The sequence below is a fragment of the Sus scrofa genome, chromosome 6, assembly GCF_000003025.6.
Source record: "Sus scrofa isolate TJ Tabasco breed Duroc chromosome 6, Sscrofa11.1, whole genome shotgun sequence".
NCBI classification, from domain to species: Eukaryota; Metazoa; Chordata; class Mammalia; order Artiodactyla; family Suidae; genus Sus; species Sus scrofa.
The window spans coordinates 46,972,155-46,999,709 of record NC_010448.4 but is presented as its reverse complement, the minus strand read 5'-3'; the positions used below and the strand labels follow the sequence as shown (position 1 = coordinate 46,999,709).

Here is a 27,555-nt window from a genome sequence, read left to right as displayed (position 1 = left end):
GTTTCCAAGTCATTACTGTGGGGAGATCACAGCAGAGCCATCACAGGGTGGGTGGAAGGACCAGATGAGATCATGCAGGCAGAGTGCTTACAGCAGGGCTGCTGGCACGGAGTCAGCACTGCTTAATGTTAATTATTTTTGTTTTTCTTCCCCTGGAGAGCCAGACGCTGTTGGCTGGCTACCCAACTGACACTCTCAATCCCCCTTCTCTCGGGCTTCCTCTTTAGGAGAGGCTGAAAAGCTAAATGAAATCTCTCACCTTCCTTACAGCTGTGCCCCATTTCTGGCCAATGAGATATAAGTGGAATCTTCTTGGGGCGGGGAGGATTCTGGGAGTGCTAAGGTGGTTCAGAACCGAAAAGAACATGCTGCTGGAATGGACCCTCCCCCCTCTGTGTTCTGGCTGGAGCTGCAGCAGCAACCTTGCCACCACGAGGGAAAGGCCAAGGGAATCAAGAAGGCTCCAGCCCAGACAGATGTCACTCAGCCTCTGGACTAACCCTGGCAGCCAGGTACCTCAGGGTTCTTTGTTACAGGACAGAAATCAATCCTGATTTGTTTAAGCTGCTGTGAAGCTGGGCTTTCTGTTCCTGCAGGCAAAAGCAGTCCTGGCTGATACGCCCACGGTCCACAAGTGGCTCAGGGCACACGGCCATGGTAATCGTTTGCCAGCCTCAGTTCAGTTCCCTAGCCGAGGACCCAGACCCAGAGGACAAAGGGTGGAAGGCCAAGGACAGGACGGCATTTACCAAACCCCGGTAGCTGTGCGTGGCCCTTCCTCTTCAGCCGTGTCGATGTCCCATCTGTACAATTATTTACTTAATAGTTCTTTTACATTAACTCACTTTTCAACTTGAATACATCAGGAGTTCCCTTTGTTGCTCAGTTGTAGCATCCATGAGGTTGTGGGTTCGATCCCTGGCCTTGCTCAGTGGGTTAAGGATCTGGTGTTGCTGTGGCTGTGGTGTAAGCTGGCAGCTGCAGTTCTGATTCGAACCGTAGCCTGGGAATTTCCATATGCCGCAGCTGGGGCCCTTAAAGTAAATTTAAGAAAAATAGAAAAATAAACTTGAATACATAGCTATGTATTTAAAACAGAATCTACATTACCACCAAAATGAAGAACTGGTATCTTTTGCCACAAAGGTAACTTAATGAATAAGCATAATGAAAACGAACAAAAGATATTCATCCCCGGACCTCAAAAGTCAGTGGATGTAGCATCATTTGGGTTCAATAGACGAGCAAGAATTCCTTTTTTTTCCCCCCGGTCCTCTTTTGGGGAAAAAATATCAGAAGATCTGGCAACAAAGCCTTTGGCATTTCCACAGGACAACAAGGGCCAGAGCTGGGCAGGGCTGCCCCTCAGAGAGGGAACACGTTGTCGCGTTTGCCACTGTTCCCCAAACCCTGTTCGAAAGTGAGAGAATTCCTCTAGATCTTCCGGCTGGCAGTGGAAGAACGAGGTCAGGGACCTGCTGTGTTCCTTCCCTCCGGGGCCTCCTCAGCGAGGCCGTCCTGGATCACCAGGTCTAAAGCCACCCCTGTTGCTCCCAGTTTAAGTCCCCTCCCCGCTCTGCTCATCCCTGTAGTGCTTACCCCACATTCGCCTGTTTATCTATTTACGTGCTATCCTCCAGCAGAATGTGACCCCCCCCCCCGGCTTTTTTTTGGCCGCACCTGCCACAGGTGGGAGTCCCAGGGATCAAACTCATGCCACAGTGGTGACACCGCTGCCAAGCCACTGCAGTGGCAGCACCGGATCCTTAACCAGCAGCGGCACAAGAGAACTCCTGTTTTGTTCATTCCTGAATCCCCAGTGCCTGGAACATAACAGTAGGTGCTCAAACGCTCATTTGTGGAGTGAAGGAAAGAAACCAAGGCATGTTCTCCTGCTATCCAGGCCCGAAGGGGCTGGGAGGACAATGCTGGTCCTCCTGCAGTTTGAGAGGCAGTACTAGGAATTCACTCAGAAACTGGAAGCTTCTACCACATAAAAAAGGGACGTGCAAGATTAAAACAAGTATCTATGAGGCCACACAGGTATGTTAACAATGAAATAACTGAAATAAATGAGGGAGAAGGGACAGGTCCTCCCTTACAGAACTAATTATGTGGACAGTTAATAAATGTGAAAGAAGTGAAGGACATACAAAAATCCCTATTAGGGAAATGCCACAGTGATACCTGTGGCAGGCAAGCTTCCCCCTCTCGGCGTGAGCCGAAGTTAGTGGGAGCAAGAAGAAAGAAGTACTCCAGGAGAGCGCGCCAAGGAGAAAGAAGTACCGTCTCAAGCACCTCCTCCAGGAGAGCGTGCCAAGGCGCATCCCTTAGTGGAAATCTGGCCCCTGAAGACTGTCCTACCAACAAGTTCCAGGTACCCAGGCAGAGCCTGAGGCCAAGCATATGAAGAAACCCAACAAAGAGCCAAGGAAGGTGGTACTGTCTAGATTCACTCCATTCACAAACTTGACCGCCTGGTCCCTGCAACTCAGCCACCACCGCTATGCATCCAGAGTACGGCCACCAGCATCTTCTGTGCTCCCACTTTCCTCACCACTGGGGTCTCTTGACACTTCAAAGATCAGAAAGTGCCCCCTCTAGAGCCCAAGGCTCTGGCTCTATCCTACCAACAAAGGTTGCACCCCGCTACCACTTGGAGTGCCCCACACCCTGAGGTCCCCTCCACTGCTTGGTTGAGGCTCACTAGCAAAACCCCCAGAAACGTAATTATAACGTATTCAAAATCTTTCCATCACAGGTAAGTACTTACCGTGCGCACATGTTTTAATCACGTGTCACCACTCACACCCTATCTCTAGCCTACAGACAGAAAGCACATCCTCACGGGGGGCAATGGGGCCACTCTGTATCTTAACTGTGGTGGCAGCTACACAACAGCATGCGTTTGCCTAAACTCAAAAAACCGTATGCCAAAGAGTGAATTTCACCCTGTGTGAATTTTAAAAACGGAAATTAAAAAAAACTTAAACAAAGAGTGTGATGCGCAGATGGAGGCTATGACCAAAGATCTTCAAGATACACGACCCCTGGGGACAGTGGGGATCACTGTAGAAGAGCCAAAGAGCAGGGCTTCTTTCTTCTCCACGTAGCCAATTAAATAAGGAGTGCGTACGCGGATAAGGAGGGTCATTCATGGACAGGAGGAAAGGAAGGTCTGGCAGAACCCGCACCCAACTACCGACCGCAATTACCTCGGAGGGACGATGTCAGACTGTGGCTGCTGGGACAGCGAAGGAGACTTCCGTCTTTCCCTTGACACGCTTTCAAATCTTTTTTTTTCTTTTCAAGAATAAAGAGGCTTAGGAGTTCCCGTTGTGGTGCAGGGGAAAAGAATCCAATTAGGAACCATGAGGCTGCAGGCCTCGCTCAGTGGGTTAAGGATCCGGCGTTGCCTGAGCTGTGGTGTAGGTTGCAGACGCAGCTCGGATCCCGCGTTGCTGTGGCTCTGGCGTAGGCCAGCAGCTGTAGCTCCGATTCGACCCCAGCCTGGGAACCTCCATGTGCCGCAGGTATGGCCCAAAAAAGCAAAAATAATAACAATGATAATAATAATAATAACAATAAAGAGGCTTATGTGTCTGAGTTATAAAACTTGGACAAACAAAATCAAACGAACCTCCGCACTCACCCTTAGTAGGTTCTGGACACTAGTGCTCCTTGAGGGTCCTCTGAGAGCCAAGGTCAAAGACGGTGCATCTGCGGAGAGGAAAAGAAACAAGGTCACGTCTTTGGCCAGCTGGAGCCTCCCTGCCGTGGCATCCATCTGTCACTCACAGATTCACTCCCTCAACAAATCTGTATCGAATGGCTGCTGTGTGCCAGGCACCGAGGGCACACCAGTGACCAAGACAATGTTGCTGTCCTTCAGGGAGCAGACATTCCAACAAACACGACCCGAAGCCAGGGAGCGGGCACGCCCTGATGGAGACTGAGGGTGAGGCGAGCGACGGGGCTGCTATTCACAGAGTGGTCAGAGGAGGCCCGAGGAAAGGACAGAGACCTGAACACAGAAGGCGACCAACTGTGTGATTATCTGGGAAGGAGCCCTCCAGGCCATGGGAACAGCTAGTGCACGGGACCTGAGGCAGGAGGGGTGGGGGTGGGGGCCTCAGGAGCGCAGGAGGCCCCGCGCCCCGGCAGGTGCGCGAGGGAGATGGGGCAGGGCGGTGACAGGGCAGGTGGGGGGCCATTTCCTTCAGACGAGTGTGAGCAGAGGAGCCGCAGGAAAAAAGCGCTTGTCCTGACTTGTAATTCTGTATCATTAATTTATGTTTTTGACTATTTAGTATGGTTGTTCATATCTGAATGGATATTTCATGGGTGAGCGAATGTCTCCAGGCCGAGAAGCCACTGTCTATACCATTCACCATCACACTGTGGTTTAGGCCAGGCACCGCCTGAGCCAGGGAGATGAGATCTGAGAGGACAGCCCAGAACCTTCCTATAGAGAATGGTCGTTAAATAATGACTCTTACTCTCTATGGGCCAGGCTCTGTCCTAACACAATGTGCCGACTCATTTCATTCTCCCGATGACCCGAAGAAATAGATAACATTATTACGTCCATGTTACAGATGAGCAAACTAAGGCACAGAGTGGGTAAAGAACCCATGAGCTGAGGCTGCCCAGCCAATCAAAAGGCGAGATGAACCCAGGCAGCCTGGCTCCAGAGCCTGCTCCCAACCATTTGGCCAGCCCATGTGGTCATGATGGCCAATGAAGAGAGAGGCTAACTGCAGGCTGGCAGCGCCACTCCCTGCCCTGCTCCAAAGCTGCCAGGCCCACGTGCCACCTACACACCAAGGCTCAAAGAGCAGCCAGCGCCTCTAGGGAACCTCCCAGGGAGGAAACCAAGCAAGCAGCTGATCCACTTTCCAGAGTCCAGGAATCAGGACAGCTTCTGCCCCAAGGGTTCTGGAGAAGCTAAAAGGGGTTCTTAGTTCCTAACCTTTCTCAAGCCAGGGACCCCAGTGTGGACTCCTTGTCAGAATCATGAGTTTAAAGGTACAAAACACAATACACAAGATTACAACGGAAATCAATTACATTCAGATATCAAAATATCTGTAAAACAAAACCTAATCTGAGATTTGGTAATATTTGTGCTTCTTTGTGAATGCTTTAGATTATGAGATCTTGGTGGTGCCAGTAACTATAGTCATTTAGAACTAGATGAGTGTAAATGATATTTTGCAATATCTGCAACAACTGTGATGTGATATGGAAATATTTCTGATTTCTAGTGGCAACAGAGCCACAAGGGTTGCTAACACAACTGTGGTTTGTGGCCTCTGTTCAGAAAGAATGGAAATGCCAAACTTCTCTTAGATGGCAGAGAAAATAAAGATGTGATTTTTTTCCCCCAGCCAACTTCATGATGCTCTAAATCTCATCCAAGGACCCTTCAAGGGTCCAAAGACCTGACATTAAGAATCCCTAAGCTCGCCCTGAAATGAGGTAAAGGTGGGGAATGTGCCCAGGGAAGATAGCAACTGGGGGATATGGGGCAGATTCAGATAATTTTGGAGGTCTCATTGTGCCTAGCAGGTTAAGAACGGGACTAGTATCCATGAGGATGGGGGTTTGATCCCTGGCCTTGCTCAGTGGGTTAAGGATCCGGCACTGCCACAAGCTCTGGTGTGGCTTGAGGATGCAGCTCGGATCTGACGTTGCTGTGCCTATGCCGTAAGCTGGCAGCTGTAGCTCTGATTTGACTCCTAGCCTAGGAATTTCCACATGAGCATGGCCCTTAAAAACAACAACAACAACAATAAAATGATCCTTGTGAATTTCGTTTGGGAAGGGGTGCCAAGTACTGGCAGTTTGGGCCCATCCTGCACCATTTCCCTTTCTGGGTCAACCCCCTGAACCTCACCTTTATACTCAGCCCGTGGAATTCTTGTGGGAATGACCCCACCCATGGGTTGATAGGGAAGGAAACGTGTCATAAAACCTAGGTTTGGCCAATAAAGCCAAATCCTCCTGACCCCTGGCCTCAAAGACGGCTTTGGGTGGCCCCAGTTCCAAAGCCAGGCAATGAGGTCCAATAAACACCAGTTAAAGGACATGTGCTGGGATTATGGGGAAATCCCTGGGGCTGCTAAGCTGGTTGGATAGAAATGTGGAGCTTACTCAGAGACTACCTGACAATGAAATGAACAAAGGGTTGCAAAGCCAGGAGGTGGAAGAAAACAGCATCCTAGGATCCTCATGTGAGGCCCTGGATCCAGCCACACCTGAAGCCACTACACACAGAATGTCCCAGGCTGTGAGTTCAAACATTTCCTTTTATACTTAGGCAGGCTGATTTCTGTTTGTTCACACAACCAAATGAATGACACTCAACACAGAAGGGTTCAAGAAGTGAGTGCAGGAGTTCCCGTTGTGGCTCAGTGGTTAACGAATCCAACTAGGAACATGAAGTTGCGGGTTTGATTCCTGGCCTTGCTCAGTGGGTTAAGGATCCGGCGTTGCCGTGAGCTGTGGTGTAGTTTGCAGACGCGGCTGGGATCCCGTGTTGCTGTGGTTCTGGCATAGGCCAGTGGCTACAGCTCCAATTAGACCCCTAGCCTGGGAACCTCCATATGCCGCGGGAGCAGCCCTAGAAAAGGCAAAAAGACAAAAAAAAAAAAAAAAAAAGAAGTGAGTGCAGCTGATAATTCCCATAGCTTACTACCAAGCTACTCGGGGAAGCACAAAATAAAATTAGAAACAGATACTATATATGGAATCAGCACATACAGAAAAACAGACACTTTTTTAAAACTCAGAAATAGCCTCTCGGGTAGCTGCTATCCCTAAAGCTGATCATAAAACCCTAACAATTTTGATTTTCAAGATACTCAGCAGTGCAGGAAGGAACCAGCAGTACCCAGAACATATTTCTTTATCACCACAGTTCCCATTAAAAAAATTCCTGTGATGATCAGGAAGCCCCTGCAATGTAAATAAAGCTCCTGTGAAATTGTACTCAATGCATTTTAAACTGCATCAGATATTGCTTTTCTGCCACTCTCGCTCCCCACCTCTTCTTTCTCTAGCGTGGCGTACATGGCTTTCTTTAAAGGCACATCAGCGGTGACATGCAGGGCTGTGTCTCTCTGAGCTGGGATCTACTTCCTGCCAAGTGGAGGAAACCAGGATGTTCATCAGTCTGGAGCCCGTGACACACGGGCCATGGCAGAGAGAAAGATGTTGAGTGAGGGGTTGTGGAAATGGCAGCAAAGGCAGACTAGAGGACCAGGAATTCAGCCAGGACCCCAGACATTCCAGAGCCCCCCTGGGAAGGGAGGAAGCCCCTGGAGTTGCCTCAGCAATCCCAGGGCCCACCAGAGCACCAGCCCTGGCCATCTGTCATACAGGTTAGTCTCGGAGCTGCACACCTTGCTCCCCAGGTTTTACACCAAGAAACAGAGGCTTAGATCAGAGAACCTGTGGGTGAGGGGGTATCCTGGCCTGACTCCTAGCCTGATGGTTCCTCCCCTCGGCCACAGTGATTGGCTCTGGGAGAGACACGTGATTTTAAGCAAGGCCAATCAGAGTTAGCCCTGGAAATGTGGCTGGATTACTGGGAAAGGCATGTGATGTAAGGCCGGGCCTGCTGAAGGCTTCTTTGCCATCTGGGGACACCTAAGAATAAAGTCAGAGATGAGAGAAGCAGAATCCAGAAGTGAAGGGCGGATTCCTGAAAAGAATACCTGAGTGCAGGCTCCAGACAGGCCAGCTCTGGATTTTCGGGTCCCGAGGCCATTAACTTCCCTTTGCAGTTTAAGCCAGTGTGAGTTGGGAAGATACTGTCATTTACATCAGAAATACCTGACTGACAGAACTGGCAGGGAACTCAGAAATCAACACAGTGCTCCTTCATGTACAAGTGAACATAATCTTTCTAAGAAGCTGACAAAACAAAACTACGTCATATCTCTTCAGGAAACACACACACACACAACTATTTCAAGGATGTCAAAGACTTCTGAAGCCTCTGTCCACAGGCACTGGGTGAAGAACTCCTCAATTTAGTCTGATCTGCCCACTTGATGGATAAGAAAAGTGAGGTCCAGAACACTGAGATGACTTGCTCGGGCCCCAGGGCCAGTTGGAGGCAGAGCCAGGCCTCCCTAGAGCCCCAGGAGGTTTCAGGTGAATACCCCTGAATGTGGTCCTTGGGGAGACTGCAAAGAGTGAAAGGGGGCAGCGGGTGAGGCTCCAGGCCTCCACACCCCCATTTACCCACAGCCGCTCCACTTTTTTCTCATTTTTTGTTTGTTTTTCTTTTTAGGGCCGCACCTGAGGCATATGGAAGTTCCCTGGGTGGGTGTCGAATTGGAGCTGCAGCTGCTGTCTGTGACCTACACCACAGCTCACAGCAACACCAGATCCTTAACTCACTAAGCGGGGCCAGGGATCGAACCCGCATCCTCAAGGATACTAGTCAGGTTCATAACCCACTGAGCCACAATGCGAACTCCACTTTTTTCTGTTTTTTAAAATGGGCTTTCAGGGAAGTGTCTGACAAAAGTTCCATTACTCCAAGATCAACATCCTGCAAACCAATCTCTTATATCACATTTCCAAGTATTTACATGCTAACAACCTGGGTTTTGATCCTCACAGAAATCCTGTGAAGTCGGCACTACCCGCAAGGCGCCACCCAGGCGAGGTGCTTGGGCAGGGCCAGCCGGCCAGCCAGGGCGCTGCTCCAGACCCAGGCAGCCTGTGCACCGGGGCCTCTCTGTTCCTGCGCTTCTCCCCTCGTATTCCCACGTCCACTCAAGGAAAACAGCCATCCACTCGCACCTCTCCACGAAGACCGAGGAAGGAAGGAGTGACTGATCTGCTCAGAACCCGTGACTGTTGCTGGCACCCGCTTTTCCAGGGGTAGGATCCATAGCCCCAAAGGCTGGGGCCAGGCCGACCCGCTCTTTTTCCTTCCTGTGCCGAGATGGTGGCTTCTCCTCTGCCCCCTGTCTGGCAACAGCACACTGGGCACCTGCCCTCTAAGGGGGCCTGGCCATATACATCCTCCTGACCAAGGGGTGATGGGGGCAGCCAGCTGTGGAAGCGGCTGTTTTACGTGTTGAGATTTGAGGTGAAGGGGAGCCCAGTCCACCGGGGCCTCCTGCTACAAAGCTGCATTCTCCTTTCCAGACTTCACCGCGCTTCACACGGGGGCGTCAGGCACCTACTCACCTACTAATAAAGTGGTTCAATCATCCCTCATTTAGAGAAGATTCCCATTATAGCCATTCCCATCCTGTCTTTGAAACAGTGACTGAGGAAAATCTCCATTCGTTTAACTGCCTCTACCCAGCTGCCAACAAAGGAAAGGTGCTTTGCGAAGAAAGGACCTTGCCTTGGGAAAATCGAGCCCTCAACTGCTATACTGTACGACAGCCGCTGGGATCATCTGGTAATTAATCCCGTTTTCTCCTACAACCTACGTTCTATTAATAACATACACTAACGATTCAGCACCGGGTCTTTCACGGTGGACTCATGACTGAGGCTGGATGGCTGCCTTCAAGGGTGTCGCGCCCTCATCCTCTGTCCTCCCCTCGGCCCTACTCCCCCAGGAAGATGAGCGTCACGGTATTAGACTCAGAACACGAGCTCTGAGGACGTCACGGGGCCGGGGGCCTGATGGCCATCCTGGCTCCATCCCAGCCCAAGTAACTCCGAGGTGCAGAGGCACACGGCAGGCCTCTGCCGAAACCGCTCAGGGTGAGCAGCAATGTGTGACCATGTCATGCACGGCAGATTGGCCAAAATGTCAGAGTCTGTCACCACCAAGTGCACTGAAGTTGGGGAATAAGGGGAGGTCCCTGTAGGTGGCAGCGTACCCTCGAAGGCACATTCTGAGAGAGCAGCCTGGCAGTTACTCGTAAAGAGAAAGAGAACTGACCTTAGAGACGTGCCTCATTTCCCTGCCTGGTTCCCAGACCCGTGTGGCCCTGCAAATTCTCATTCTGGCTTGAAGCATGGGGTTTGTTTTTTTTGTTTTTGTTTTTGTGTTTTTGCTATTTCTTGGGCATACAGAGGTTCCCAGGCTAGGGGTCGAATTGGAGCTGTAGCTGCCGGCCTACACCAGAGCCACAGCAACGCGGGATCTGAGCCGTGTCTGCAACTTACACCATAGCTCACGGCAATGCCGGATCCTTAACCCACTGAGCAAGGGCAGGGACCGAACCCGCAACTTCATGGTTCCCAGTCGGATTCGTAAATCACTGTGCCACGACGGGAACTGCGTGGGGTTTTTGCTTTGACTATGCCACACGCCAGGTGCTGTTTTCAAGTTAATGATCAAGTCCTTTGACCGTCAAAACAACCCTGTGAAGTCGGGTCTACTGGTATCCCCATTTTTAACAGACCAGAAAACGAACGCACAGAGAGGCAGCCTGCCCAAGATCACGCAGCCAAGAAGGATGTGAACCCAGGGGGTCTGGCTCCAGAACTACCAACAGTACCACTTTCCAAACACAGAGGTAAGAGCAAAGGCTCAGCTATGAACCCAATCTCATTCCACAATCAGACATCGTTTTCAGATGGATCCAAGCTGGATGCAAACGGGAAATACATACAAGAGCGTCCAGAAGATAACATAGGAGCATAGCTTCATGTTGGGGTGAGCGAATTCAGGGACTCTGGGAAAGTGTTTGTTTTCCTCACAAAAGAGTCAGACTCAGAGTTCCTGTCGTGGCGCAGTGGTTAACGAATCCAACTAGGAACCATGAGGTTGCGGGTTCGGTCCCTGCCCTTGCTCAGTGGGTTAACGATCCGGCATTGCCGTGAGCTGTGGTGTAGGTTGCAGACACAGCTCAGATTCCGCGTTGCTGTGGCTCTGGCGTAGGCCAGTGGCTACAGCTCTGATTCAACCCCTAGCCTGGGAACCTCCATGTGCCGCGGGAGTGGCCCTAGAAATGGCAAAAAGACAAAAAAAAAAAAAAAAAAAAAAAAAAAAAAGAGTCAGACTCAAAAAACCAGCAGTCCTCTGCCCCTTCGCCAGCCCACCTTCTCCCAGATTGGAGTGTGGATGTGACACCTGGCTTTCAGAGGGGCCCTCCTGTCCCCAGAACACTACCCTGAATCAACCGGCTGAAGCCTCGGGGTGCCCCAGGCCCTGGGGAAGGTGGGACGGCAGCCAGTTTGTGGCCATGGGTGGGCAAGAGAGTCAGCGCAACACTGGCATGGACTCTACCAAGCCCCTGAGCCACATGGCCTCCCCTCCAGATGCTATAAGACACAAACAACCTCTGATGGGCTGAAGCGACAATGCCACCTATGTAGTCTGATACTTGCAGCCGAAGGCGTTCCTAACTGAAACACCTGCCTTGGCCAGGCTGCAGCAGCCGCATGCTGTGCCGTCAGCCTGGAGAGTTTGCAAACAGCCACTAACAGGGGCCTGAACGTGCCTCAAAAAGATTCAACTAAGAGGTAAACTTTGGGAATCCACAATTTCCAAGCCTGGCTGATCAGAGGTATCCAGAAAGATGATGTGGTGCCTGAATTGGGAAGAGCCTTCTTTCTCCCCACAGACCTCTACGAGCCGTCGGGGAGACCATGGTTTTAAAGGCCCGGCCCAGCCCACTGATGCAACTGCCCCGCGGTCTGCGGGCCACGGGCTCCCAGGCTGGGGAAATCCTGCAGAGCTTGTGGATCCTTTTTTCCTCCTGTCACCAGGCATTTGCTGGATGTGCCAAGAGTTAAGCCCCTTCCTGCACTTCTCTACAAACAGCTTGTCAGTGTGGTTTCGACTGCCGAGTGCTTTTCCACAAAGCACTCTCTAGACCTCAGCTCATCAGACGGGAGACAGAACACTGGCCAATCTACCAAAATAGGTCAGGCTTTATTTTTAATCCTCTTATTCATTATATATATTGAAAGGGAAGAATGAAAAAAAAAAAAACGTTATTCACAGCAAGAATGTCTAGGTTATTTCATCTCTCTGTGTCTCAGTTTCCTCACCTGTAACACAGAGATGAGGATGAAGCAAATTACTCCATGAAAAGTGTTTAGAGCAGCACTTACCACGTGGTAAGGAGTCAATAAAGGGGAGCTGCCATTATTCTTATTGCAGGTGACACGGTTAGTTCTTTGGATTGAAGGCCTTTGAAAGGCTTCAAAAATCTCACCCTCTGGTCACCCAGACAGAGAAAGGCACTGCTCTGATTCTAGTCAAGGAGGGAAGGAAGGAGACTAGAAGGTCTAGGCCAAGGGGCAGAGGCTGGCTGCCAGGGCTTGGGGTTCCGGAGCAGGAAACGGACCTGCTGGTGCTGGCGCCCACCCAGCAGCCATTCTCCCCTTTCTTCTCAGACGACATCTCCCAGCTGCCCCTGCAGCTAGGAGGGGTCAACCAGATGTCAGCAGAGGCAGCCGCAGGGCTCCTCACCAGGAACAAAGAGCTGGACTACACTTCTGTGCCCCACGTGATTCCCACCTGGACTACAGATCACTGGCTTGCCTCCAGCAGTCACAGTGGGCCACCTGAAGGATGAAAGCTTTGGGCTAGGGATGCTTAAGCAGAGAGAGAAGGCTCTTACTTTACCTGAAGGCTTGGAGCTGCCTCCCCAGCCCCAGACTGCAGATCTCAGGACATTTTACTCACAAGAGAAACCACGTTCTGCTGAGTTTACACCATTGCTATTTCTGGTGTCTGCCACTGGCAGCCACACACACTGTCAAATGATACTGTGGTCTTAGCCAGCGAATGAATGACCGATGAGACAGCGTTCTACACCAGCCATCCTTCTGCGACCTGCTCTTTAAAACATTCTCGTGCTTTAGGACCCTTGCTCTCTTCTCAACAGCAGGTAGAAAGCTAGATACAGAATTGCCCAGAGAACAGGGTTATAATCATGTTGCCTTAGGAGGAGGTAAAATGAGAACGAGATGAGCCATCCTGAGTCATTCATCCAGCAAAGAGTAAGCACTACCCTACACGGGAGCACTGTGAGGCGTCGGGTGCCGGACCAAACAAAGGCAGAGATGGTCCTTACAAGCTTACCGCCCAGAACAGGGGCAGGAAGACAGACAGGTAAACATATATACAAGTACAAATGGTGAGAAGTACCAAGTAGGAAACCTGAGTGAGTTTCAGCACAGAACTAAAGAGAAAGGAGAAGAAAGCCACGTGAAGAATGGGAGTAAGAATATCCCAGAATGTCCATCAAGTGAAGAATGGCTAAACAACACACAGCACATCCATACAATGGAGTATCATTCAGCTCTAAAAAGAATGACATACTGGAGTTCCCGCTGTGGCAGAACGGGATGGAGGGTGTCTGCAGTGCCGGGATGCAGGTTTCATCCCTGCCGAGCACAGTGGGTTAAAGGATTTGGTGTTCCTGCAGCTGTGCCATAGGTGGCAACTGCAGCTCAGATTTGATCCCTGGCCGGGGAACTCCATCCATATACCCCGGGGTGGCCAGAAGAGAAAAAAAAAAAAAAAAAAGAATGAAGCATCGATTCATGTACACCATGGATGACATGATGCGAGTGAAAGAAGCCAGTCACAGAAGACCACATACTATATGATTCCATTTACAGGAACTGTCCAGAATGGACCAATCCAGGGAGACGGAAAGGAGATTAGTGGCTGCTAGGGCTGGGAGGAGGGGGACACAGAAGGAGAGTAACTGCTGACGGGCACAGGGTGTCTTTTTGGGCTGATGAAAATGTACTAGAATTAGACACTGGTAATGGCTACACAGCCTTACGAACGCACTAAAAACCACTGAATAGAACACTTTAAAAGGGTGAATTTTATGGTATGTGACTTATATCTCAATTAAGCCACTCGAAGGGCTGCCCAGATTGAATTACTGGATTGGTAATAAAGTCTCTAACGAAAGTTAAAAAAAAAAAAAAAAAGGATATTCCAGGAGATGGCGGAGGATGGAGGGAGCTGTTAAAGAGGCTCCCAGGAGGCCTGCAGGCCTAGCTCGCTGGCGGGTGTGGGGTGGGGGGTGCCAGGAGGCATTTGGGGAAGCTCCGGGGCTGCGTGGTCCACCGGTAGCCGTATGCTCCGCATTCTAAGCATGACAGACAGGAGGAGCATGGTGTGTTCTGACTGACATTTTGGAAAGACCCCCTGACTGTTGCATACAGACTGCTGGGGCTGAAAAGAAGCAGGGAGCACAGAGAAGTGACGGCTGTGACACCCGAGGAGAGATGGAGGTGGCTGGGAGCAGGCTGAGGGCGGTGCACTGGAAAGGAGGCGGCTGGTGAAGGTCTGCTTCAGGCCAAGGACGGACGGGCTGACGGGCCAGGCGTGGGGGGCCAGGCAGAAAAGGCAGGCGCGAGAGTGCCCTGCATACCGTCTCTTGATTTTGCCAAAGTGGTTCGCCGTCAGATTCAAACTGTGCACAGCACAGTAAGAACAGATCACCAGATGCCTGCTGTATGAATTTAATGAATGAATAGTCACTGCCTATTTTTTTTGTAGGGCATATTTTTGTCTGCACAGTAAAGATATGAATTCTTTCTCTCTCCATGTCCATGTGCACAAGCACACCCACACCCACCCACACACTCACCACACACCCACCCACACCATCCTTACCTGTATCTGTCTCTCTCCCATCCACTGGCAGAGAGTAGTCCACTAGACACCACTCAACTACCCAAACCAGAGACCTGAGGATACTCTGTTATAAATATTTACCAACCCTAAGCGAGATAAAGCCTCAGAGTCAGTAACAACCAGGTCCCTCCTTCTCCAACGGGGTCAGAGGAGGAGCCAGTGAAGGACCAGCAGGAGAGGAAACAGAGGAAGAGACAGGAAGTGCACTCTTTCTCTTAGGTGGTGGCAGAGGCGAAGGGACACAGTTGGGTGTGGGGAGAAAGCGTGGTGACTGGGGTCTAGTCGAGGGGGGAGCCTCGACTTGAGAACAGCCACTGCCCCAGCAGGAGACAAGTTATGACCCAAAGGGGTCATGAGTCCCCACCGGCAACCACATCCCTACCAAGGGGTGCGGGGAGGGGGAAGGGAGGGAGGCCCTCACAGAGAACAAGGCCAGGGCCACCGTCCACCACGTCCAGCAACAGGGCTCATCTGTTTAAGGGGAGGGGGTGAGAGGCAGCCCACAGGGGAGGTTGTGGGGTAGGCTGGGGTGGACGCGAGGTAAGGGGTTGCCTGGCTGTCTGCCCTGTGATGCTTCCTGGGTCACAGCCAGGGACCTCATGCCTCAACTTCAGTGTTTCTGGAATTCCTCCACGTCGGTCTCAGCACGAGAAGGCTTTCGGAGGCGCTGCATGCTTCACACGGCTGACCAAACTCGGTGCTTATTTCATTCTACCGAATGCCTGGGAAGTAGGTCAAACTGCCTGTCGTGGTCAGTTAGAAGTGACTTCTCACCATGGCCCACATTAGCCTCTCCTAGTGCCAGGCTCTCCAGGGGAGCACTACCCACACCCGTGCCAGGGGCTCTCCCAAGGGGGCCTCTATGATCCACCCATGTGTGGAGTTGGTTTTGACAAACAGGATACCGCGAAGTCTCCCGGACAGAGTAAGAAGGCTAAGTAAGAAGGCTGCGGATGCGGAGGAAAAATGGCACAATACCCACCCCTCAAACACCACAGAGGCATGGACCTTTGTTGCTTGATTACACATGAAAAGGATCAGATCATACCTAATTCTCAGAATCTCGCTTTCCCTTAACTGCACACAGAAATGCCTCCAAACCAACGTGCAGCACTCAGGCCCAATCTTTTTTTTCCCCCTTTTTAGGCTGCTCCATGGCACATGGAATTCCTAGGCCTGAGATCAGATACAAGCCACAGCTGTGACCCACGCTGCAGCTGAAGCAACACCGGATCCTTTAACCCACTGTGCAGAGGCAGGGACTGAACCTATGTCCCGGCGCTGCAAAGACTCTGTGTACCCACTCCTTAGCACCTGATACTCCATAGTGTGGAGATGCCCTATTTTATTCAACCATTGCCTGAAAAACGGGCATTCACTTTGTTTCCAGGGTTTGGTTTTGCTTCTGCCACTGCAAACAATGAGCGATAAACAACAGTTTGTCCTGGAGCCATCTCTTCTGTAAGACAGATTCTCAGGTGTGGTATTTTTGCATCAAAAACTATTTATGAAGGATTATGTAGTTACATTACAGAATGGCTTCTGAGATCAAAGCAGAGACCTGTATGTGTCATACGTGCTTGTTTTTGTATTGAGTATCTCTGGAAGAACACAGCTGAAATGGGTGTCCTCACGGGGGGGAATGGGTTGACAATGGACAGGGGAGGCAACTGGATTTTCAATGTACTTTTCTGGGTCTCATCTGAATGCTTTATCACGTGCATGTCCTGCTCATTCAAAAATAAATAAGATTTCTTTTTTCAGCTGTCTTTTAAAAAGGCTGCAGTGATTCACATGCCCTCCAGTGAGCCGGGAGAATACTTAGCTGAACTCATTAATGCCCTGTCTTGTCTCCTTCAAGGCTGCCCCCCACCCCCCTTTTTGACCTCATACAAGCTCAAATGTCAAATCACACCTGCTACGACATCCACAGTTCCTGCAATTCTACAGCCCTTGGGCAGGCAAGAGAGCAAACTCCCAGAGATGCTATATTTGAAAAGTCAGCCTGGACGGCACCTCCTGGCAGCACGAGAGAAACCCAAGCCAGGGTGGGAGCCAGGCCTTCAGGGACCTGAGGGCACCAGCGGCAGCGAGACAAGCAGGGAGCTCTTCTCCCGTGCCTGTGGGTCACACACTTTTACACTCCTGCTGGCTGAGCAGCCCAGGTCCCCCAAATGCCCAAAGCCTCTGAGAAAGGGCGAGGGAGGCCTGCAGCAGCCACTGCTGCCCAGGGCACATGTGTTCTCGAGAACAAGGCCGGGATGAAAAACACAGAAGGATCGAGCCCAGACAAGAGGCCTTCTCGTTCACCTCCCGCAGGCCTCACCAGCCCCAGCTTTTAAATCCCACTGTGACATGACAGGACGACACAGCTGACCCCAGCACTGACACCTAGGGCCCCAAGCCCAGCAGCAACCCCACCATAACATGCCCGCTGCGGTAAAGCTGGTCAGAGCTCTGGACCAGCCTGCAGTGGGAGGGGCCCGGAGGGACCAGATGAGAAGCAACTCAGGACAAGGGGGGGACGGAAGTGTGGAAAACATCTCCAGGAGCGGCAGCAAGTCCACATGATGCAGGGGCTGGATTCAGGTCCCGTGCTACCTACCGTTCTGCAGGCCACACTCGGGCCCAAGTCCGCTAAGTGCACAGGAGACCCAGCCTTAGCTCAAGTGCTTCCCTCAACCTGGAATGCCCTTGCCCTTGACGGAGGAGTGTGCATTTGGGTGTTGGCTGGAGCGGCCTCTGTAAGAAGGGAAAGTGGGAGACAGTCTGAGTCTCCAGCAGCAGGGACAGGCCAACAAATTGTGATGCAGACACACAATGGAATCCCTTCTGTCTCTCCTTCCCTCATCCCCTGTGGCAAGTCTATTAGCGAGTGCAGCTGCCGGGGCCTGCAAAATATAAGCTACACCCGTCTCCTTTCCCTCCTTCCCAGGCCAAGCCGTCAGCACCACCGTTCAGCTGGACCACCCGTCACATCCCCTGTTGGTCTCCCTGAGTCCATTCTTGTCTTCCTAGATTCTACTCTCTACACATAGCCAAAGGGATCGAATCACACAGGGATGATCCCATCAGGTGACTTCCTGCTTGAAATTCTTCAACACCTCCAGGTCATCTCCTTCCACTTTACTCCTCACTCAAATGCTCCGACCACAGGGACCTTTTTTTCCCTGTCAAGCCTATTGCTACCCCCGGGCCTCTGCATATTTGGCCTTGCTATCCTCCAGACCTGCCGGCTAGGGCTCCCTGAGACTTACGCAGTAGTGAGTAGGCCTGAAACCTAACTACCGGCAATGGCATGGACACCGCACACATGCAGTGCTGAACAGAAAGGCCAGACACAAAGGAGCATCTACCAAAAGAACGACTGCATTTACATAAAGTTCAAAGTCAGAGGTGAGACATCGAGAGCATGGTTTTACTTGGAAGGGAAAGTGACTAGGAGAGGGTAGGAAAGGGACTTCTGGGGCTTAGAAATATTTTTTTAGAGCTGGTTACATGAATGTGTGTTGTTTGCTAAAGTTCTTCTAGCGACACATTTAATAAGCGCCCCTGTCTTTTTCTGGATGTATATGATAGTTTAATAAAAAGTTTAAAGAATTAGGAGTTCCTGTTGTGGCTCAGTGGGTTAAGTACCCAACACAGTATCTATGAGGGGTGAGTGTGATCTCTGGCCTCAATCGCTGGGCTAAGGATCTGGCATTGCTGCAGGATTCAAACTCTAGCCTGGGAACTTCCATATGCTGCAGGTGCAGCAGTAAAAAGAAGGAAAAAAAAGGAAAAAAATTTTAAAGAATTAAAACATTTTGGCTGCCCGTAATCTTTCCTACGACTTGGGAATTTCCCATTTATGATCCTTTGTGGGAGGCCAGGCCAACCTTTTGTGGTAAAATATTACAAAGGCTGGGAACTGGCTCTCATAGCCTCCCTTGAAGCTAGGCCACAGGCGCGGGATCTGGGCGCTGGTCAGCAGATGCACCCTTCCTCCAGGGCTTAAATCTGCCTGCAGAACCAGAGCTTACTCACCTTGGCGTCTGGAACTCAGAGCTGCGGCCTGGTACGTGGGAGGGTCTCACTGAGGCTTGATGAACAAAACCAACCCCCCTCTGTGTTTTCTCCCCTGGCACCATAAAGACAGGGTCAGATCATTCTGCACTCGACAGCCCATTCATTCTTTCAAGAAATGTTTACTGAGTGTCTATCTGGTGCCAGGTCCTCTTCTAGGCAACAGGGATTCAGGTGAACAGGACACTGGAGCTGATGATTCTAGAGGGGAAGCAGAACAGTAAACAAAATCCTAAAAGATATAACATATGAGATAAGCATTACAGAGAAAAACAGAGAAGGGAGATGGGGACCTCCCTGAGAAGACAAGGTACGAGCAAAGGCTTAAAGGACTTTTAAGGGAGGTGAGAGAGTGAACCGCGTGGGTATGAGAGGAGAGTCTTCCTTGCAGCAGGAAGAGCCAGTGCAAGGGTCCTGAGGCAGGCACATACCTCGGTGTCTATGGAGCACTGAGGCGGCCCCAGGTGAGGAGCAGGGCAAGTGAGGAGAGGAAGAGGAGGAGATGAAGTCGCAGGTGAAGGGGGCAGACTGTGTGGGGCCTGGCTGGGGATGGTGAGGACTTTGGCTTTAATCTGGGTAACAGGGAGCCATGGGAGGTTCTTAAGCAGAGGAGGGACAGACCTGATTGGGTGATAACGGGGTTCCTCTGGCTGCTATCGAGCACTCTCCCCTGTCCAAGATGGAAACCAATTTTGAAGAGAAATAGAGTTTGGTCATTTGCATGGTAAATGCCTGTGAGAAATAAAGCAGAAGGCTTTCCGCCCACGTCCTCCAACCCACTGAGGCCTCATGCTGGCCAGCGGGCTTTGCGACATGATGAACAGTCCACAGTACATGGAGGGAAAGCTGATCCTCCTCCACTGGCCACTGGAAGAATCCCAACAGCAGATGGGGAAGCAGTAAGGCCACGTGGCCGGGAGAATGCCTTCTTGGTGCTCATCTCGAGCCAGAATCAAATCCCAGTTCTGCTCCTTAGCAGCTGTGTGACCCACAACCTTTCTGAATCCAAGATTCCTTATCAGTCAGGGGCGGGGGTTAATTTCTACCCTTGACCAGGCCTGTAGGGAGGGTTAAATGAGGTAAGGGGATCAAGTGACTGGCAAAATGCCTGGCACAATGCAAGCCCTAAAAGATGTCAGCAAAAAAAAATTTTTTTTTTTTTTTTGCCTTTTGTTGGGCTGCTTCCGCAGCATATGGAAGTTCCCAGGCTAGGGATCTAATCGGACGGAGCTTTTGCTGCCGGCCTACGCCAGAGCCACAGCAACGCACGATCTGAGCCGTGTCTGCAACCTACACCACAGCTCACAGCAACGCTGGATCCTTAACCCACTGTGCAAGGCCAGGGATCGAACCCGCAACCTCATGGTTCCTAGTCAAATTCATTAACCACTGCGCCACAACAGGAACTCCAGCAAAATTATTATAATGGAAACACCAAAGAAATAATAAGCAACATTCTCCCAAAGGCAAACAACGACCCTTGGCGGACACCCGGAGGCGCAGGGAGAGTGGCGTCCGAGCTCCGAGCCCCCCTCCCCCCTCCTCACCCGATGCATCTTCCCCTGGCTGTTGCCAGCAAAGGTCCTCGGTACCAAACCGGCAACAAGTAAGTACATGTTTTCAGCGGAGGCGCTGTACCCGAGGGAGGGGCTTGTGGGAACTCGCGATGGACAGCTGGGGGGCCAGAAGCACAGGTGGGGAGGGTGGGGGGGCCACCTTGTAGGACTCAGCCCTGGAGGATTCGATGCTCTCCACATAGGGTCAGAATCAAGTTATTCGCTTAATGTGAAAACCCCACACATTTGGTGTCAGAAGTGAAGAGTGTTGCAGGAGAGTGTGAGTAAAACAGACGCGCAGGAAAAGTGCGTTTCTCCTACATACGTACACACAGCAAGCTGGCGTGTAACCCGGTCCCACCAAAAATGGCTGATGGGTAAACAGCTGGCTCTTATGACCTGCTACCTGAGTGGCCTTGGTCAAATGTCTTGAGCTCTCCCGGTGACTGTGTCGTCACCAAGGCAGGGAGACAGGACAGCAAGGACGTGGGCTGAGTGATCTGGGCGAGGTCCCTGCACGCCGTTTTCCTCAACGCTGGCCTCAGGGGGCTCTTGTAAGGATTCAGTGAGATGACACAGGTCAGGAACTCAGGACAGAGGCTGATGTGCAAGGCTCAATAACTGGCTCTCGCTACTGTTATATTCTGCTAAACAGGAGTCACTATTTAAAGGTTCCGTAGGTCAAGGCGCTTAGCATAGCGCCTATTAGGGAGCAACCACTCAAAAGACAACAACTGTTCATTACGTTACCATTATCACCTTTCATCCCCTCAGCAAAACCTGCGTACCTTCGGGGAAGGGGTTACACCTTTAACAAAACAGACGTGGTCCCTGCCTTTATGGAGCTGGCACCACTGCGAAGATGATGAAGCGCCCTAAACTGAGGAGTTCAGGGAAGAAGGGTGGGGTGTGCGGTCAGGGCAGGCCCCCTGCAGTGATGTTGCCCAGAGATCTGTAAGAGGAGTGGCAGGGGTAGGCCAGAATTGGGGGTGGGGGGAGAAGAAGAAGCACTCCAGGGATGGAGAACAAAGGCCATGCGGTGAAGGAACCGAAAGCAGACCAGGCGGCCGGAGGGCAGAGTGTAGCAGGACTTGCAGGATGAGGCTGCGGGCAGGTGGCCAGCAGGGGCCACGGCGGGCTCAGCCTGACGGCTATGTGGAAAAGGTGGCCCTTCTGCAGGGGACTGCTCTGAGGATGTGGAAAGCACAAGGGACATCCCTTAGCCTCTAGCGGTTTGGGAGTAAAATGAGGTTTCAGTGTCACTATAGTCAAGAAGAGCAGTCCAACTGCTGTCCTCAGGGGTCCTGCTTAAATGACTCCCAGCTAAAAGGTCCCAGGAAAAGGACACAGTAGACTCCTAGGAGGGGACAGAGGGAACAGTGACCCCATCCCTGCCTACGGCTGACTGGCCCAGAAAGAACACCTGACGTCAATGGGGCCTGTCTCAAGAGCCCCTTCCCTGGATGCTTGGGGCTCTTTGGTAACGTGTGCTGCCATGGTGTACAGCTTGGTCTGTGGATGGTCAGGTTTGTCACCCAGCAGAGGGAAAGGCAGAGAGACTATGAATGTGAGAGAATGAACAAAGCAATCAAGGCATTGGGGGAGCCATGAGGAAGAGAATCCCGATGGTGGCACTTGTATTGTGGTTCCAGTCCACAGGCTGGCTGCTTCCCATGCTGGTTCCATCCTTCCCCATGAGTGGTTTTGGGTGGAAGCAACCAGCCTGTTGGTGTGGCCCCGCTCCCTTGCACAGTGATTGGCTAGACCCGTGACCCGTGCTAGAGAGGGGCCGGAAGCTTTGTACTGTGGCTGAGGGACAAGATACCCTCTTTCTCTCTGAGGCCAATGAGAAGGAGACAAAGAACCTGGACCAGCGCTGGCAGCCAGTCTGCTACCTCACAGGGAGCCAGGTTTGAGGATGACGTGGACATCAGAGGGGAGAAGGGAAGAACAGAGAGAAACTGGGTCACTGGTGATGGCCCTGAGCTCCTGAGCCGACCAACCCAGAAGCCTGCCCCACCTCTGGGCTTTCTGGTTGTGAGTCAATCCCTGCCCCCAGGGTTTATGCCCACTTGAGCTAGCGTTTCTGTTACTCGTGACCAAGTAACTGGTTCACAGTCCTTCCTGAAGCCTTGCTTTGGTTCTCTGGGCCATTCCAGCACCCTCTGATTAAATCCTCTCCCACCGCCCACCCCCAAGCTGCCAAAGGGGCAGGTCATCAGGAGCTCTAAGAGAGCAGTATAGCAGTTCGGCCAGGAACATAACTTGCCCCCTGCTACAGCTTACCCAGCTGTAAAATGGGGATAATAACAGGCACTTCACTGGGTTAAGAGGATTACAGATGATTAAAAGAATATCTAGCACATTGTAAATTCTCAACACGTTGTTTACAATTATTCTAAAGCACTGAAGGGAGGCTGAAAGGCCTCAATCCCAGAAATGCAATGAGCTACACCCCTCCCCCACCTTGTTTGCTTGTTCCTTTGTTTAGGTCATCAAGTCCTTTATTCACAAACAGTCCCAAAGAACAAACAGCCAGCCCAGTTTCTGTCAGGAGGATGGCCAACCCAGCCTCGGTGGGGGATCCGAATGAAAGAGATTTGACTCAACCTCTCCAGGAGCTGGGTGGCGGAGAAAGCCCTCATGAGTTCACTTCTCCATCAAATACAAGCTGGGGTCTAAAATTTCAAAACACAGGCTGGGGCATGCTGGCACAGTCCCACGGGAGGACAAAGGAAAGAGAGCCCGGATGCAAGAGAAACCCCGACATGGCAGGTTCCACAACTAACTCGGCGGGAGGAGGCTCCCGGCTGGCTTCCAGCCACATCCGCTCTCCGCACGGTGATGAGGCAGCAGGAAGACGGGACCCCGCCACGTCTGTATCTACAGCTGGGAACTGGCACGGGCACGGGAAACTCGGAAATAAACTCAGTCAGGAAGTGAGAACTGGAAGATGCTTCCATAGCAACGCCCATCTGGAGATCCCTGCCCACAGCTGGAAGCATTCAGAAGTGAGGCTTATCTAGAGATGCACACCAAGGTCATTTTTTCCATTTGCACCCGGAATATGTTACTTAAACTTTGCTTCCTTGGGGAGCCCCTAGGAAGGCCCTGTTCAATGGCTCAAAAAATTCTTCTCCTTCTTCTGAATGTTTAGAGCCTGAGACTTAGCCCTGTCACCAAGTTTCTTGTGTCTTCTCTGTCCGTGGAGGGGCAGACTCTGCCTGCCTTGCTTGCTGGTACCTGGCCCAGAGCAGGCCTTCGATCAATGTTTACTGAACAAATAAATCATCTGCTTTGTTCTCAATCTTACCATTATTCCTAACTTCAGCTAACATGTATGTACAGGGCAGTGAGCTGAGAGGCATGATGCCTCGTGAATGAGGTTCTCACTCCTGTCACATCCATTTAAAAAATGAGCCTCCTCCTCAAGGTTGGAGCCGCAAAAACCTTAGAGTTCTCTGATCTCAAGAGAAGGATGGGAGAGAGGGTGAAAACCTAGAGCAAAGCTGGAGAGGTGGAGGGATGGATATTGAGGAACTGGCTTTGACATCAAGAACTTCCTGGAATTCCCACTGTACTACAATGGGTTAAGGATCTGGCACTGCCATGAGCTGTGGTGTAGGTTGCAGACGCGGCTCGGATTTGGCATTGCTGTGGCTCTGGCGTAGGCTGGTGGCCACGGCTCCGATTAGACCCCTAGCCTGGGAACCTCCATATGCTGCGGGAGCGGCCCTAGAAAAGGCAAAAAGACAAAAAAAAAAAAAAAAAAAAAAAAAAGAATAACCACTGTAAAGACATTAGTTCACTTCCTTCTGGTCTTTTTTTTTTCTCTAGTGTGAGCAATAAGTGTACAGAGACGTGAAGAGATTTTCCCGCTTCTAAAGGGCTTTCTTTCACCTGTGCTTTTTCTAGATTTTAAACACCAGGTGAAAGATACTTTTAAATGGAGAAATTAAGTCTATTTCTCCAAACTACAGCCTTGGGAAGGAAGAATGCTCCTCTCTTCGGCTCCTCTGATTTCGGCCAACCATTGGAGCGGCTGTTACAAACCAGCGGTTCTCAGTCTTAACTCTGTGTGAGTGGAACAAACTGGGTACAGTAACTGCCAGAGCTGGTGTTAACTGAGCACTTACTTTACAAGAGGCCATTTTATTTTATTATTATTATTATTATTTTTAGGGCCGCACCCACAGCATATGGAGGTTCCCAGGTTAGGGGTCCAATAGGAGCTGTAGCTGCAGGCCTACGCCAGAGCCACAGCAATGTGGGATCCGAGCCGCATCTGCAACCTACACCACAGGCACAGCAACAGCAGATCTGAGTCCAATCTGCGACCTACACCACAGCTCTCAGTGACGCTGGATCCCTAACCCACTGAGTGAAGCCAGGGATCAAACCTGCAACCTCATGGTTCCTAGTCAGATTCGTTAACCACTAAACAACAATAGGAACTCCAGAAGAGGCCGTTTTAAATGTTTTACAAAGACTACTTAATTTAAGCCTTACAATCCTGTATGGCAGGTACCATTATCATTTTATAGATGAGGAAACTGAGGCAAAGAGGTTAAGTGACTTGCCCCAGGTCCCCTGGCCATTAAAGTGGTGGTGCTGGGATTCTGAACCCAGGCCATCAGGCCCCAGGTGCCCTTTTTCCCCTGGCAAATATGACACCAACTATGAGCTTCAGGGCAAGGTTCCCAAGGTTCCTATTGCCAAGTCTGTCATCATGATTATTCATACTTCTCTCCAGACTCATTTTGTTTCCTAAAGGAAATGAGAAATTGCTGAAATTCAGCAAAAGTGAGACAGCCGGAAGCTCCAGCTGACCACACGCACACGCGGGTCTCTGCTGGGCTGCCTGAGAAACATTCTTAAATGATGATGACCTTTCTGGAGGGGACGTGGGGTCAGTTCCTGGGTGGATCATCCTCTACAGGCTGAGACCACACCTAGTGCCAGACGGGAGGTGAAAGCCCCTCCCTAGCTGCACCTGGCAGTGGGATGGAAACCCAGAGCCCAGCCCCTATTGACATGTGAATGTGGAGACAGGGCTGGGGGCCGCGGCTGTTTGACAGGGATGGGCAAGGACAGCTCTTGCATGTTCAGAGGATTAATGGGGCTGGAGTCAATATTTAGTCACCGTGGAGGATCAGCCAGTTATGTTTTCGCCATTATCACACAGATCTTCGGAGAAAAGCAGCTCGTGACTCCCTCTAAGCCCACAGCAACACCAGACCCACCACCGAGGGGGTTTTCCCAGGAGTTAATCACGGGGGCGTTTGTCTCCCCTCCAGGGTGGGAAGGGAAGAGCTATTTCAGGAAAAGGTCCCTGGATGCCTGGTTCAGGGAAGGAGATGAGAACATGCTGCTTGGGGTCTGAGAACTACAATCCTTCCAGGTGCTGGGCCAAAAGGGTCGCCCCACAAGGGAGATCTGTGCAGAGAAGGGCTGGGGAACCGAGGCTGCAAGGCTGTCACGGATCTGACACTGCCTGGGCCCTGGGGCCTCCAACATGCCTTGTGCGCTAGAGGCTAGGTAATGTCTCATCACTACTCAGTCTTTAGGCTTTGGCGGGGGGGGGGGGGCCACTAGTTTTTTCGGTTTTGTTAGCATTCTAAAAAAGCAAAGAGAGAAAGGTACCATGAACTCGCAATACACTCAGCACAGTGGGTACTGAGAGTCAGTAATTATCCAGGTTCTGCCCCATTAGCTTCATCTATTCCTTATCTGCTCCTTCCCCTCCCCCCTTCCTTCTGCCTGAAACATGTTAAAGCAAACCCTAGACATCGTGCTGTTTCACCTTCCCATCAGTTAGAAGGTCTGAAATACACAGACGTGTTCTTATGTGGCCACAATATTCAACTGGTTTCTTTACTGATCAAAACAACATTGACTTGTTTCCTAGGAGGTACGACCTGGCATTGGCGAAGGAGTGGGAAAATGGGTCACCTCGCTTCTATGATGGGGTTAGGCTTTTCTGCAGGGCCTCTTGGCAATATGAATCCAAAAAGGTTTAACAACCTGTGTGTATCTTCTGACTCAGCTTTTCCATCCAAGCACTCATCAAAAAAACAAACAAACAAAAGCAAAAACCTGACTGATGCCTACCACATGCCTGGGAGTGTCCTAAACACTTTTCTCCCTGGTACAGATGTGGAAATTGAGGCACAGAGAGGCAAAGTCATTTCCCCAGGGTGACACAGGAGATGCCAGCTGCAAACCCCCACCCCAGGGCTGCCACCCCCCTTGGAAGTGGCAACCCCACCTTCCATGGTGTGATAGGGCCAAGGAGGAGAGAAACAGAGGCAGCCCAACATCTCAGTCACCTCTCGAGGGAGCTGCAGTCTTTCCACAGCTGAAAAACAAGGTTAAAGCCCAGCTCAGACTTGTTTTTCCCAGTGTGCGTGTCCTGACTGCCAGGTCTGGACACAGTGGCACCATTTCTGCCATATCCTCAGACCACCTGCACCATGACTTACTCTGCAGCTTTTTTTTTTTTTTTGGTCTTTTTTTTGCCATTTCCTGGGCTGCTCCCACGGCATATGGAGGTTCCCAGGCTAGGGGTCGAATCAGAGCTGTAGCTGCCAGCCTATGCCAGAGCCACAGCAACGCAGGATGCGAGCCATGTCTGCGACCTATACCACAGCTCACAGCAACGCCGGGTCCTTAACCCACTGAGCAAGGGCAGGGCTCGAACCCACAACCTCATGGTTCCTAGTTGGATTCATTAACCACTGCGCCACGACGGGAACTCCTTACTCTGCAGTTTTAACTGTACTCGCTTTTATTTTGGCTTACATACCATCATTAGGCTCACCCAAAGCAGAAACAGCCATGGAATACTGGGTTTGATGTGCTATTGAAATTCTTTCCCTGTTACGTATGAAAATAAAAGTACAACTATTAAAATATCTAAGGTGTGTATTCATACACCACCTCAAATTATCTAGTGGAATGATCTGACCTTGGGAAATCTGTCCCTATGGCAATAAGACATCATTCCTAGTCGGTTTACTCCCACTGCTGCCCTGCACATTCTCTTTCACTTACCTTCTAGAATCATGAGAGCTTGAAAGCTAGCTCTAAACCACTCCTCCAAGAGGCTGAAATCTCTCCTAAACCCTCTGGCTCTGTCTCCCAGGAATGGATCAATGGTTCATATTTTCACTTACATTGTCCTCCAGGATGGGGTGATTAATAATAATAGCCATTGGGCACTAAGGACTTTCCCCGTGCTGGGTACTGCCTTATGAACTTTCTACAGATTAACTCATGATCCTCACATGGCCCCTGTAAAGGAGGTGTCACTATCATTTCACAGATGAGGAA

The 27,555-nt window shown here is 51.0% G+C and overlaps 1 protein-coding gene across 1 annotated transcript in view; it reads right to left on the bottom strand.

The window, feature by feature from the left end:
- The window catches only part of SIPA1L3 (signal induced proliferation associated 1 like 3), a 191,474-nt gene that overhangs the window by 139,842 nt on the left and 24,077 nt on the right, over positions 1-27,555 (bottom strand). The window contains 1 exon segment of the mRNA XM_021094330.1: positions 3,653-3,720. The gene's annotated coding sequence lies outside the window, so the exon portion shown is untranslated.